This window comes from Phodopus roborovskii, unplaced genomic scaffold, assembly GCF_943737965.1.
Source record: "Phodopus roborovskii unplaced genomic scaffold, PHOROB, whole genome shotgun sequence".
Lineage (NCBI taxonomy): Eukaryota > Metazoa > Chordata > Mammalia > Rodentia > Cricetidae > Phodopus > Phodopus roborovskii.
In genome coordinates, this window is record NW_026126637.1 from 27,538 (window position 1) to 41,159 (window position 13,622).

General features: G+C 42.2%; 2 pseudogenes; both read left to right on the forward strand.

Annotated features, from left to right (window-relative positions):
- Positions 1-166: 166 nt before the first annotated feature.
- LOC127239087 (suppressor of cytokine signaling 5-like) lies at positions 167-3,254 on the forward strand (annotated as a pseudogene).
- A 9,030-nt stretch (positions 3,255-12,284) lies between these two features.
- LOC127239088 (aldose reductase-related protein 2-like) lies at positions 12,285-13,252 on the forward strand (annotated as a pseudogene).
- The last annotated feature ends 370 nt before the right edge of the window (positions 13,253-13,622 follow it).

Below are 13,622 nucleotides of genomic sequence, written 5' to 3' on the forward strand. Positions count from 1 at the left end.
CTGGAGTTGCCAGATTCATTCCTGAGGAAGCAAGGCTGCCCTAGCTTGGCAGTAGCCTAGGATGGAACTCAAAAACTGTAGGAATTGCTCAGTCGCTGGCTGTGCTGCCCTGGTAGTGCTGCCCTGGTGATCCTGCCTAGCTGTAGGTGCCCTGGATTAGGCCACCATGAGTGTTCTGGCCACTGAGTGTCCTTCATGGTCATCCAGCACTCAGACAGCATCTACTCCTTGCCCAGGTCCCAACACCTGGCACAGTACTCCTTGGGCAGCCACCTCTGCACCTTGGTGCAGGTGGCAGGGCACTTGACCAGGATGGACCAGGAAGAGGAAGACAAGCACTGCATTGAGCCTCTGTGCACCATACCATGCACAGTGGGATCTTGCACGCAGTAGGCTTTCACTTTTTAAATCAATTGATAAAGTGGAGGAAATGTGGAACAACTTGAAACCCAGGTGCCAGTCTCTGTTTAGCCATGAAGGAGGAAGCCACCCCTAAAATGTGGACATGAACTCTAGCAGGTGTCTCTTTGAGAAAAGCATCAGTCTGGGAGACTCCACTCCCCAGCAGCAGAGCAGTCCTTTATGAGGAATTGTTGCCTTACATCTGGGAATAAACCCTTCAAAGATCTTTTCAAGATGAAGCCAAAACTATGCTGTGGAGATCCTGCAGATTGTTGAAATAAGCGTTGAGAAAGGACAATGAGTCAAGTGCCACCAGGGAACAAAGCTTGCTCAAAGAGACTCCTACTCTCACTACACCCCATGGAGAGGGGAGGAGAAGTAGTCCTTTTCCACAAAAGACTCAGAGTTTATTGAATACTGAGAAAAATTTTGGTAGAATGCAAAGCAGCTTTCAGAGGATACAGGCACTGTGGAGTCCTGTGGTTAGGAGCACCTTACTGAGACAGAGGCTCCAGGACACTGGGTTTGGGTTTCCCCATGAGAACTTACACCAGGCAATCAAAGCCTTGCTTTTCCAATAAAAGAAAAATTCATCTTTCTGAATTAATGCTGAAGAAATGTCCTTTTCCTGCTGCCTCAGATTAGTACTAAAGTGACAATAGATTAAACAGTATACAGCTCCTGTGAGCCCTCATTCAACATTTTTTGCTAGATTCGATCCCTCACTGGTGTCTCCAGAAGATAGAGAAAGATAGGCTCTCAGAGAGAAGATGGTTGAGCATTGAAGAAGGGGTGGATCCCCCTCCCAATGCAACAAATACACACATTTGCAGCTAATGCACAGATCAATCCATTGTACAAATTAGACCAAAGTGAGTCCCCTGGGATGATGGAGATAAGTGGTCATGGTTCTTCAGTACCACAAACGAATTGCAACTCAGAAGAGGACTCAACCACCCTGTCCCTGCAGTCATGGACACAGATGCAGCATTAGGTATCCTGGGATCTCCCCTTGCATGTTAGCAGACAGGGAACTTGGAAAGCTCATAAGCAGATCAGTTTCATTCTGTGCCTTGTGCCTGATTTGCTTCAGATCACAGGGAATCCATGATACTGCAGCGTGATGGTCCCATAGCAAGCAGAAGCCTACCTACAAAGTAAACATGAGGACATGGTTTTGCTCAGGGACTCTGCTCAGGCTGACTTCTTTCTGGGACCTTCCCTGCATGCCCAGTTTGAACAGTGGAACTACAACTTCAGCTTTGATGCCCCAACCCTTGTGAATTTCACTCCTCCATTGTCACTGGGCTTCGGGAACATTATAAAGACCCAGCTCTTGCATGTGTTTTGAAATATTTCTTACAATATCACTGAATAGGACTTTTCTTTTCAGACCGCAGTATATCTGCCCTGCAGTGGTCTGCAGGGGCACTATGTATGATGGTATTGGTGAGCTTTTTAAAAAGAGTGTCACTATAAACAGAAAGTTATGGTTTGCTGGTTAGAGTGAGAACAAGTCAAGACAAAGTAACCTCTGTTCCTTTTGTCTGCTCTCAGTAGAATCATTGGAAGCAGAGTTGGCTTCTAGGGTTTTTCACTCAGAATGTGAACTTAGTCATTAGCCTTTATCCAGTGTGATCTTCTATTACACAGACAAAGGTGCCTAGAAACAACACATTGTGTTCAGGTGTCCAGAGCTGTGAAAACACCACAAATTAGTGAGCTGGTTGGTTTTAAATGGCTCTGGTGACTGAGTGAGGCAATTCTGGGGCATTTGCTATGATGAATTCTATTTCATACTGAAAAACATGTTACTAATACTGGATGGGTAGTTGAACAGTGTGACTCATGTTTGAAATTAGTTTTTCTAAGAATTTTTTTATAACCTTCCAAAAGTAGTGATGTTTGTACTTAAGTATAAATCAAGCATTGAAAGTCCAAGACAAGTAAGAAAACAAAAGATTGTCTTCCTTTGGGAGAGAAAAAAAAATGCAATTTTTCTGGCCACAGGTTCAGTCACCATGTGGTTTATGATCAGTGTCCTTTTGTTCTCTACTAAACCAAGGTCTCTAAGATAATTCTTCCAAGGTCAGAGTTACAGGTTAGTACTAGTCTTGTTTCTGGGATGTTGGCTGTGGCTTCAGACAGGTGTGCAGTTGGAGATTCGAATGGGATTTTTTTCTCAGTGGACACATGCAGTCCACATTTTCATCAGAATGGATCTTTTCCTGTGCTCTTGAGCTTGTGAACCTGGAGGGAAACAAGACTAGAAGATGCCCAGACACATCAGATGAGAGTAATTCTGCGAGTTGCTGATATCAAATTATGATAAACTATAATCATTTGGATGGCAGTATTTCTCTGTCAGCTCATAGCTGAATTACTTAAGTACAATTTATAGCATTTTAGTGCAGTTAACTCTTCACAGAAAACCCGAATTGTAGATATAAAAGGTACTGTACAACTGCGATGTCTGTAAATAACATCACTTGCCACCTTTTTGTCACTTAGTATAGGATGTAGTACAGCTTGAGTAATTGTCAGATTCTAGTGTTGCTTCTCAGTGTTGGACTGAGTTCTCAGACATTTGCACTACAGTAGCCAAGTCCAATCTCATTGTCTGTCTCTGTGCTCTGTGCCTGCTGGTGAGCACTGCTGGGTTCCACATCAGCTGCTTCAGGGGTTATTTTATATCCCTCTGTGTATCACCAGGGCTACTAGAAGGGGAAAAAAAAAAAGGCTGTATGCAACACTAACCCTTTTGACTGCCAATGTCTGTTTCAGCTTGCTGTGTCTTGTTCTGATTGGTTTTTCATGCTAATAAAGTGTATTTGGTGTTCTTGAAAATAAAATCATGAAAGTGTATTTGGATTTTCTTTTGGGCTGCCACCACTGCCCAAAATGACACAGAGACTTATTAATTATGAAAGGTTGGCCTTCACCTTAGACTTGTTCCCAATTTATTCTTATAACTTCAATTACCCTGTTTCTACTAATTTACTTTCTATCTTGTGGCCCTTTTCCTTCATGACTTGCTTTGTGGCTCAATGGCTTCTACCAGGCACTCAGATTCAGGTCCAGCTTCTCTTTCTTGCAGGAAGTCCCACCTATTCTCTCCTACATAGCTATTGGCCATTCAGCTCTTTATAAAAGCAATTGGAAGATGCCATTCACACGGTGTTGTCAAATATCCTGTGATGACAGTGTGCTCTAAATAATTCTCATCTTTTGTTTGACTTCAAAATAAACCTTATAGTGAGCCAGAAGGTCATGGTCATGATCACATACAGCTTAGATATACCTAAAGACAAAGGGTGTAGTCATGCATGCTTTTAAAACCACAGCTCTGGAGGCACTTTAAGTGGATATTAGCTATAAAGTAAAGGATAACCCTGCCACAATCCACATGCCTACAGAGGCAAGGTAACAACCAGTGCCCAAGGGGAAATACATGGATCTCCAAGAGAAAGAAATAGAAGAGGTCTCAAAGATGGATTGAGACAAGTGCTGATGGGAACATGAAGGATCAGGTGGGGCTTGGAGGGAGGGTAGGTGAATGGAGGGGGAGTGTACTGAAAGAGATGATTGGAAAGTAGTGGCATTTCATAGTCGGTAGAAACATGGTACAAATGAAACTCCCAGGAATCTACAAGGATGACTCCAGCTTAGACAACTAGCAATGGTGAATGCATAGCCTGAACTGGCCATCTGTGACTGGGGGTACTTTCAGCGGATGGATTGTGACATCTGTCCAACCACACAAACTTTGACCCACAGTTTGCCCTGTCTATCCCTGCAGGGGATAAAGGCACAGAGATTATGGGAGTGGCAAACTAATAACTGGTCCAGCCTCAGGCTCATAGCAAAAGAGTGAGCCCACCCATGAAACTGCCTGGACTGCCAGGACGCAGAGGCTGGATAGCCCAAAGACCTAGGGCAGAACCAAACATGATTAGGAAGAGAAAAAGAAAAGAAAGTCAACATGAAGATTCCTAATGATAGTCTGATATACTCATAGATTGGTGACTACCCCAATTGTCATTAGAGAGCCTTCATCCAGTACCTGATAGAAACAGATGCAGAGACATTGAGCTGAACTCTCAGAATCCTGCTGAGGAGAGGGAGGAAAGATTGTGCCAGCCAGGGGAGGGGGTGGGATGGGGAGTGAGATGTGTGTGTGTGTGTGTGTGTGTGTGTGTGTGTGTGTGTGTGTGTGAAGCACATCACAAAGGAACCCACAGAAATAACTAATCTGGACTCATATGAGCTCAGATTCTGGATCATCAGCCAGGGAGCCAGCATAAGACTAACCTAGGCCCTCCACATATGTGTGACAGCTATATAGTGGGATCTAAATGTGGCACTATTGGAGTGGGAACAGGGGCTGTCCCTCATGCTTTGGCTAGCTTTAGAGAACCTATTCCTCATAATGGTTGCCTTGCCCAGCATTAAAACAAGAGGAGGAGCTTAGTCTTTTTATTTTATTTAAATTTTTATTCTTATTTTACATATTGATCCCAGTTCCCTCTCCCTCCCTCTCTCTCACCCTCCCATGTCCCCCCACCCTCCCATCCCATTCCCTCCCCCACTCCACGTGTAGGGTCATGCCTTACAGGAGGGGTCATCTAAATCTGTCAAGTCATTTGGAGTAGGGACTAGGCCCTCCCTCCTGCCTCTAGGCTAAGGGAGTATCCCTCCATGGGGAAGATGCTATCAAAGTCCTTTCATACACAAAGGATACATCCTGGTTCCACTGTCAGAGGTCCCTTAGACTGCCCAGGCCTTCTAACTAAGTCTCATGTTCAGGGTGTCTGAGTCGGTCCAATACTGGTTTCCCAGCTATCAGTCTGGGGGCCCATTGGCTCCTCCTTGTTCAGGTCAGCTGTCTCTGTGGGTTTCTGTTGCTTGGTGTTGTCCTCCCTCTCTGCATCTGGATTCCAGTTAGGCTCAGTGTTTAGTTGTGGGTGTCTGCTTCTGTTCCCATCAGCTATTAGATGAGGGCTCTATGATGGTGGATAAGTTAGTCATCTATCTCATTATCAGGGAAAGGCACTTATGGTAGCCTTTCTAGCGTTGCTCAAATTGTTAGTTGGGGTCAGTCTTGTAGATCTCTGGACATTTCTCTAGAGTCAGTTTTCTCTTTAGGTCCATAATGGCTCCCTCTTTTATGGTATCTCTCTCTCTCTCTCTCTCATCTATTCCTCCCCTGACTCACTCTTCCTAATCCCATGTGCTTTCCCTCTCCTCCCCTTCTCTTTCTCCTAGCTTCCTCGAAGAGCTTAGTCTTTCCTCAACTTGATATGCATGCTTGGGATATGCATGGGAGGCCTGCCCTTTCTGAACAGAAAAAGGGAGGAATGGATTGTGGAGTGGGTCGGAGGTCGGTGGGGGGAGGGAAGGGAAACTGTATTGGGGAGTTAAAATATATGAATAAATTTAATTAATAAAAAATTAAAATAGCAACAAAAATTCACATGGCTCAGTTCAGTTCATTTTGAAGTACTGAGTAAGACTGGAGAAGTATTAACTCTAAAGTTTAAAATACTACAGTTGTCAGTAGAACTTCATGCAGGTAAAAGAGTCTCATGGGACCCTCCCTCAGCAACAATGAAATGCTAATTGCACCAATCTTACACAATTGCTTGTTCTCAGCATTTTTTGAACTGTTGTGAGTCCCTGCACTGCCCACTACCACCTGTAAGAAGCTTCCTTTACCAAGCTTGAGAGTAGTACAAATTGATAATTGCAATCATAAATATTTAGATTGATCACATGATCATTAACAAAACATCCATAGGCTCTGCCCTTGGACCTATAATTCCTAATTCGTTTTTGGCCTTGTTTACATTACCAGGCATGAATTCCCCTCTGTGGAGCAGATATCAAATGCAGTCATGTAACAGGTTCGTTATGCTCATAAGTGGTCATGCCTCTATTGGATCAGTACAGACATCTTGACTAGTAGGTTGGTAATACAGGATCCTGGGGCCAGGGGTGAATAAGACCATGGGCATCTTTTCTCTGCCAGTAGCCTGACAGGACCTTACAGTGCTACTAAACCTGGTCAGAAGGAAGAGTTCCTTGGTAAGTTCAAGATTTCTCCCTCTCTGTCTTGGAACCAAAGTGTTTAATGTCTTCAGCAACATCATGTACTTACGGTGGTAAGCAAGAGCACAGGTAATGACCTCTTTTGTTTGGGGTGACAATGGGGATTCTATGACCAGTAAGGCCTAGACAGATGACTGGTATGTGGCACCAGTCTGGCAGCAGCATTATTTACACATGCACGGTACCTCTGCTCAGTTTTTAAAATTATATTTACAATTAACTTGTAAGACAGTGGGATTTCATAAAGCTTCACACAATCCTTCCTTTTCATTAACCCACCCACTCTTTCTCCTTTCTTCTGGCCCTATCCACAGTTAAACATCTAGCACACATTATCCAGTGCCTGATTGTTTTATAGCACATGTGTTCTACTACTCTCACTTATTATAACTTTTACGTAGGTTACAAAATGGTAGGTCCTCATGTAGCTTCTTCATGGACATTTCATTTGAGTTGACCTTTCAGTAGTCTCTCTATTCCCCACCATTGCACTACGTATTTGAACCAAGCCGAGCTGCACAGAAGATGCTCCTACCAGCCATGAAGCAGGCAGCAGTCAAGCTGTCTGGGCCAGACTAGACAAGGCAAGTTACCTTGAATAGGTAATGAGTGTCTTGAAAGACACTTTCAAACTTCCTTGAGCTGTCCGAAGCTGTGCAGTGATTCCCAGATTTCCAGCCTCATTAGCCATCACCCTTGCAAGATGATGCAGCTATCACACTTGTAAATTATATCCCAATATAAGTCAATGTTCCTCTGGGCTCAGGGATGATGCAGTGGTTAAGAGCACTCTCTGTTTTTTCAGAAGACTCACTTTGAATTTCCAGTACCCTCACATGAACACTCAATCTGTAACCTCACTCCAGGGCATCCAATGACCTCTTCTGGCTAAAGTGGGCACAAGGAGCACACTTGCTGCACGGACAATTATGCAGACAAAACACCCAAAAAGAGAAAACAAACTGAATAATTTTTTCACCACGTTAGAAATTTTTGATTTCCAACTTTGGTTTGTCATTGGATCCTTATCTGCCATAAGTAAATATCTGTCATGGTTCCACAGGAATAGTGTCACACAACAGTGCTGTAATTGGATCATACAGTCATTTTCTTTCTGTTATTCAGTTTTGAAGAACATATAGACTGATTTCAAAAGTTGATTCTCAAGTTCCCACTCCCACTCCAGTGTCTGCGTCTGCCTCTTTTCCCCATACTTACGCCACTATTAATTATCATTTCTATTCCTGATGATTGACATTATCGCTAGGGCAGCACTGTCTGCATTTCCTGATAGTTATATAGATTGGTGCATTGGTTTTACCTTGGGGTATTGTTATCCTTTATTCATTTGTTTTATTTTTGTCTTCCTTTTTTGACTTTATTAATTTTGAGGTTATTTATAGTTAGAACATTTCTCTTCTTGCTTTCATGACACAGAAATCTTCCAATATATGCTCCCTGCTATCTTTCAAAAACATGTGCCCTCTTTTTTATTAGCACCTAATACATTATATATGAGTATGTATCTGCACACATATCACAAAACTACTCAGTAGTTATAATGTTACTGGTATTTATGTTTCCAAGGCTGACTATTTGATATTCAAGAACCAATTGGTGTTCTCTTCCTGTGTGTATATACACACACAGAAGGATAGATATTCATTCCATTCATTCTGTTACTCTAAAGTACCCCAACTATACTGATTGTCGTTCCAGATATCTCTCTAGAACAACAGAAATATAAGGATGAATCGTGTGTGTGTGTGTGTGTGTGTGTGTGTGTGTGTGTGTGTGTGTGTGTGTGTCTAGAATAAGCTTTTAAGTTTACCAGCACCTACAGGTTCAGAAAGCCTGTCCAGTAACTCCCTCTTCTGGGAGCTTGGAAATTACTGAAAGCCAACGATGTGAACTACATTACAAATTTAAGGTGATAAGTGGATTTTATTATCCTGATTCATCACTTGTGCGTAGCAAATTATTTGGGAATTCTGTATATAAAACTTATGATGGTTTGTGAGAAAGTGGAAATGATGCCACTGGTTTGTTTCAATTAGCAACTCTGGATATGCATGAGTTCAGTGATAAAACTAACCAGTTTCTAGCACTTCAGAATACTATGAGGACAACTAAGAACTTAGTGATAAAATTGACCAGGTACAGATGTAAATAAACAGTCTAAATGTTTCTCAATGTGCCCTGGAAGAGAATCTGTCCAGCAGCCATAGAACTACAGTTGCAAAAACCAAACTGAAGCCCTCATTACATAGTGAGCTAAATTACAACAACAACAACAAAAATCACATCTCAGCCTTAGACAGTATAGGCAGTTTAAGTAAGGGCATTAATTGGTAAAGAATGGGATCCTAATACTCAGGGTGGGCATGTGTGGGAGGACCCTATTTACAGCTGAGAACTTTGAATTCTCAGGTGCTCACTGGTTTATCATACCTGAAGAAGTAGTACCCTCAGCCCCCTTGAAATGTTGCCTTTTCCACATTTGATGACTAAACTATTCCTTCATTTTCTGCTAAACCATAAGTTTTTCTAATTTACTACATCTGGAATTAACTACAGTCCAGAAATGGAGGACACACCTGTGAGAGATTACTTTTCTATGGTTTGAAGTGTGTGAATCCACTATTAGTCCAGACCTTAGCAAAACAAACATCTTCAATCCATATCTTCAGGTGGGAGGACACAGTGTTTGGAAAGGATCATGAGGCTTAAGGATAAATCTGGGTCACTCCTGCTAGAAGCCTATATAATGGCATAGAAGAATGAAGCTTTTGCTCCCCTTCTGCTGTCTGTAGGCTTTTTAGTACATTCATTACTTCAGTGGCATTGGAGCCCACTTCTTTGGAATTCTGAGATATACTGAAATCCACCTGAGATATCCAGCATTGTGGACTGATAACTAGATTCTTGGAATTTCTGTTCACAGCTAGCCATTGTTGGATTAGCTGAACAGCAGCCTATAAATCATATAAATCCTCTGTTATGTGTGTGTGTTGGGAGATGTAATTCTATAAATATGTTTCTCTTATTGGTTAATGAACAAAGCACTGGCCAATAGAAAAGCAAGATAGGTGGGATTAGAAGACAAGGAGAATTCAGGGAGAGGTATGGAGATTCAACATGTAGGACTTGAGAGAACAGAGGTCCGCATTCCCTCTCCAGTAAGATAGGCCATATATAAACACTTAGATTAATAGAAATATGTTAATATTTAAGACATAGCTAGCCAATAAGTAAAGCTAGTAACAGACCAACAGCTTTGTATCTAATACAACATTTCTATGTGTTGTTAGGGGCTGGCGCAGCTGTAGGACCAGGCTGGTGGGAAAACTACTCAGTGTGTGTGTGTGTGTGTGTGTGTGTGTGTGTGTGTGTAAATATATACTTATATGTCATAAATATGTATATGTATTTGGAGATAGAGATTCATTCTATCAGTTCTGTTACTCTAGAGAACCCTGACTAGACACAAGGAGACACAATGTCTAGGCAAACTCCCTGATCCTCTGGCTCTTACAACCTTTATATCTCTTTCCAAAATTTTCCTTTGACTTATATTCAGTTTGAATCCATTGAGCCTGGCATCCCAAACTCTGCATTTTGATTAATTGTGGTTCATATGCAGTGGTCTCAATCTGTTGCAAAGCATTTTCTTGATGACAGGTAAAAACTACATTTATCTATGGGTACAAGGGAATGGTTTATTCTATATTTTTAGGGATTACACTGGTTTACTAAAGCGGTGGTTGTTGGTTCTCCTCCAAGATTCATGACTTATTTTGTAACCCATCTTTGTGGGGCTTCAGTTGGATCCAGCCAACTTTCCCAGTTCATAAATGAAAGGGGAAGTATAGACTGAAAAATAGCATATAAAGACACCAAGAAAAAAAAAACAGAGACACAGGATAGAGTCAAGGGGGCAATCCAGTGAATATTGGACACCTCAAGTTTATTTAGCATTCTTAAGTACCCCAACCAAAAGGGGAACATGGCAAAAGACTTCTTTATCATGTATAAGGAATAAACAGATTTTCTCCAAACATTTGGTAACCACACCTTAGACTCAATTTCCCATTATCTGGCCTTGAAGGTCAAGAGTAAACACACCTCAGACCAAATCTGTTGTTATTTAGATAAGGTATCTACCAATATCAAATATCCTACAATACCATGCCTTAGACCTTTAGGTATTATTACTTTAACATTAGAAGCCTAAGGACAGGTTTGAACTCTCTGACCTTGACTCAAGATGAAGTGGAGCCATTATTAGGGACACAAACTTCACCAGCACTGAGTAGTTAGCCAGGTTTCCAGTACCAGTCATGGTTTTTCTTTTGTTAAGAATTTCTAAAGTCCAATTAGAGAGCTGTTGGTTATCACCAAGGTATGTCTTCTACTAGTGCACTCAGGGTTATTGGGCCATGATGATCATTGGTGAGGTTCATATAAATCATAGCTGGATAAGGCTGTTCAATGGCTTCTACATTTGGAAGCCCAAATGGTACTTCTGTTACCATGAAAGGTACTTTTCCAGGAGAAGTCATCTTTGTTTTTAGACAAGAACTCTCTGTGTATTTCCAGTTGTCCTATATTTACTACTTGGACCAGGCTGGCTGTGATCTCACAGTTTCCCTTGCCCGTGCCCCATGAGTGCTGGGATTAAAAGCTTGCATAACCTTGCAAACTATGAATAACTTTTTATTATCATTTCACAACAGCCTGGTTGATAGACTTGAGTAAACAAGTGGATCTTATTTCTACTGATATTAAAGACTTCTATTTCACTGAATTTGAGACTCAAATTGAAACAGATGTAATTTGAGATCCACATAACATGAAATTTCAACACCATGAAATAAAATGTAAACAGAAGCAGCAATGAGTAATAAAATTCCCCCCAACAACTCCATGACCAGATTGACAGCATTCTATTAGAACTTCAAAGAAAAACAGCTACATAAATACTTGAAAGAAAAAGGAAGACTTCCTGACCCTTGGTATTACCTGATATTAAGCTGATACAACCAAAAAGAAATGACAGACAGCTGTTCTCGTTTTAAAAATGTCTATTATATGTTCTCTCTCTCTCCCCCCTCTCTCTCTCGTGTGTGTGTGTGTGTGTGTGTGTGTGTGTGTGTGTGTGTTTGCCTCAAATGCTTTCTCACTTCCTACATCTCAATTATCCTGGTCCACATTTCCAACTAATCTTTGTTGTATTCATCTTCATTCATTTTGCTTGGGACTCATTGAGATTAACCAGGGCCATCTGTAAGACTGTGGGTTTGGAACTATGTGTTGGAGCCTGCTGGGTTCAGTAGAGGACTGCAGCTAATGGCAACGATTCTTCTCTCACAATCCACCCAGAGCCAGCTTTTGAGAGGTAAAGGATGGGGCCCTGTGAGCCTTTCCCTTTCCTAGACTGACTGTAGTCTAGTGTGAGATCAATGCAGGTAAGTACAGTTGCTGTTGATTACTGATTACAACAGCTGTATGGAATCTAGAAAATGGCATATCTTAACCCTTCCCTTTTTCCCTTATTATTCCTTTTCCTCCAATGTTCACAGAGCCATATATGGGAAGGTGTAACTGACATTTTCAGGGCTGGAACATCATGCCTTACTTATTTTCTGCATCTGAAACAGGCAAGAGTGTCTTCATTCACCTTTGCACTAAAAAATTCCAAATTGATAAAGCCTCCACCAGCCCCCTTAACCAGCACACGGACATCTGCTCTCAGGAAGTTTTCAACAGCAACCATGTCCACCTTTGTGGAGCTCAATACCAGAGTCAAGATGTTCATTGTGGGCCTGCACACCTGGCAGACTTCCTCAGTCCAAGTCAAGGAAGCTGTGAAGGTGGCCATTGATGCTGGATATCGCCATATTGACTGCACATATGTGTATTACAATGAGCATGAAGTAGAAGATCAAAGAGAAGTCTGTGAAGCAAGATTACCTCTTCATTGCCAGCAAGTTGTGACCCACCTGCTTTTAGAGAAAACTGCTAGAGGCGGCCTTCCAGAAGACCCTCACGGACCTGAAACTGGACTATCTGGACCTCTATCTTATTCACTGTCCACAAGGACTTCAGCCCAGAAAGGAGTTATTCACCAAGATGATCAAGGCAACGTCCTCACCAGCAAAATAACGTTCTTGGATGCCTGAGAGGTCATAGTGAAAGCCATGCGCATCTCCAACTTCAACCACTTCCAGATTGAAAGGATCCTGAACAAGCATGGATTGAAACATAAGCCTACCAGGTCAAGTGTCACCCATACCTCACTCAGGAAAAATTGATCCAGTACTGTCACTTGGAGGGTATCACTGTAACAGCCTACAGCCCTTTAAGCCCCACCCCACCCCCAGATAGGACTTGGGCCAAGCCAGAAGACCCCTTCACTCCTAGAGGACCCCAAGATCAAAGAGTTAGCTGCAAAGCACAAGAATACCTCAGCCCAGGTTCTGATTAGGTTCCACATCCAGAGGAATGTGGTGGTGATCCCCAAGTCTGTGACACCAACACGTATACGTGAGAAGTCTTTGACTTCCAGTTGAGTGACCAGGAGATGGCCACTATACCCAGCTTCAACAGAAACTGGAGGGCCTGCCTCTTGTCTGAGACAGTAAACATGGAAGAATATCCCTCCGATGCGGAAGCTAAATCACCTGATGAGGCTTCCCTCTTTGCTGACACACACCTCACTCATTCCTGGAGTGCCATTTGAGCAAGGCCTGCCTGACACCATGCTCTAGGCAACGCTGTACTTAAACCCTCATGCTGATCCAGGGCAGACTGTGTTCAAGGAAATATGACTCTGAGAAGTGAATGGCGAATGGGCATTTCTTTCACTGACTTTATTTGACCGAATGTTTGTCAAAAATCAGGAACTCTAGTAACACTGGAGGACATAAGGATAGAACAATAAAAATCACATTAACAAACATAAAAAAATTCTAAATTGTATCTAAAAAGCACCTTTAACATGAGTCACAAAAGAACTTGTTTCTGAATTACCAAAATGCCCAAGACCTCCATCTACTGATGAGATCAATACAATGCAGGATGAACTCAACCTTGGGTAATAGCCTGACCTC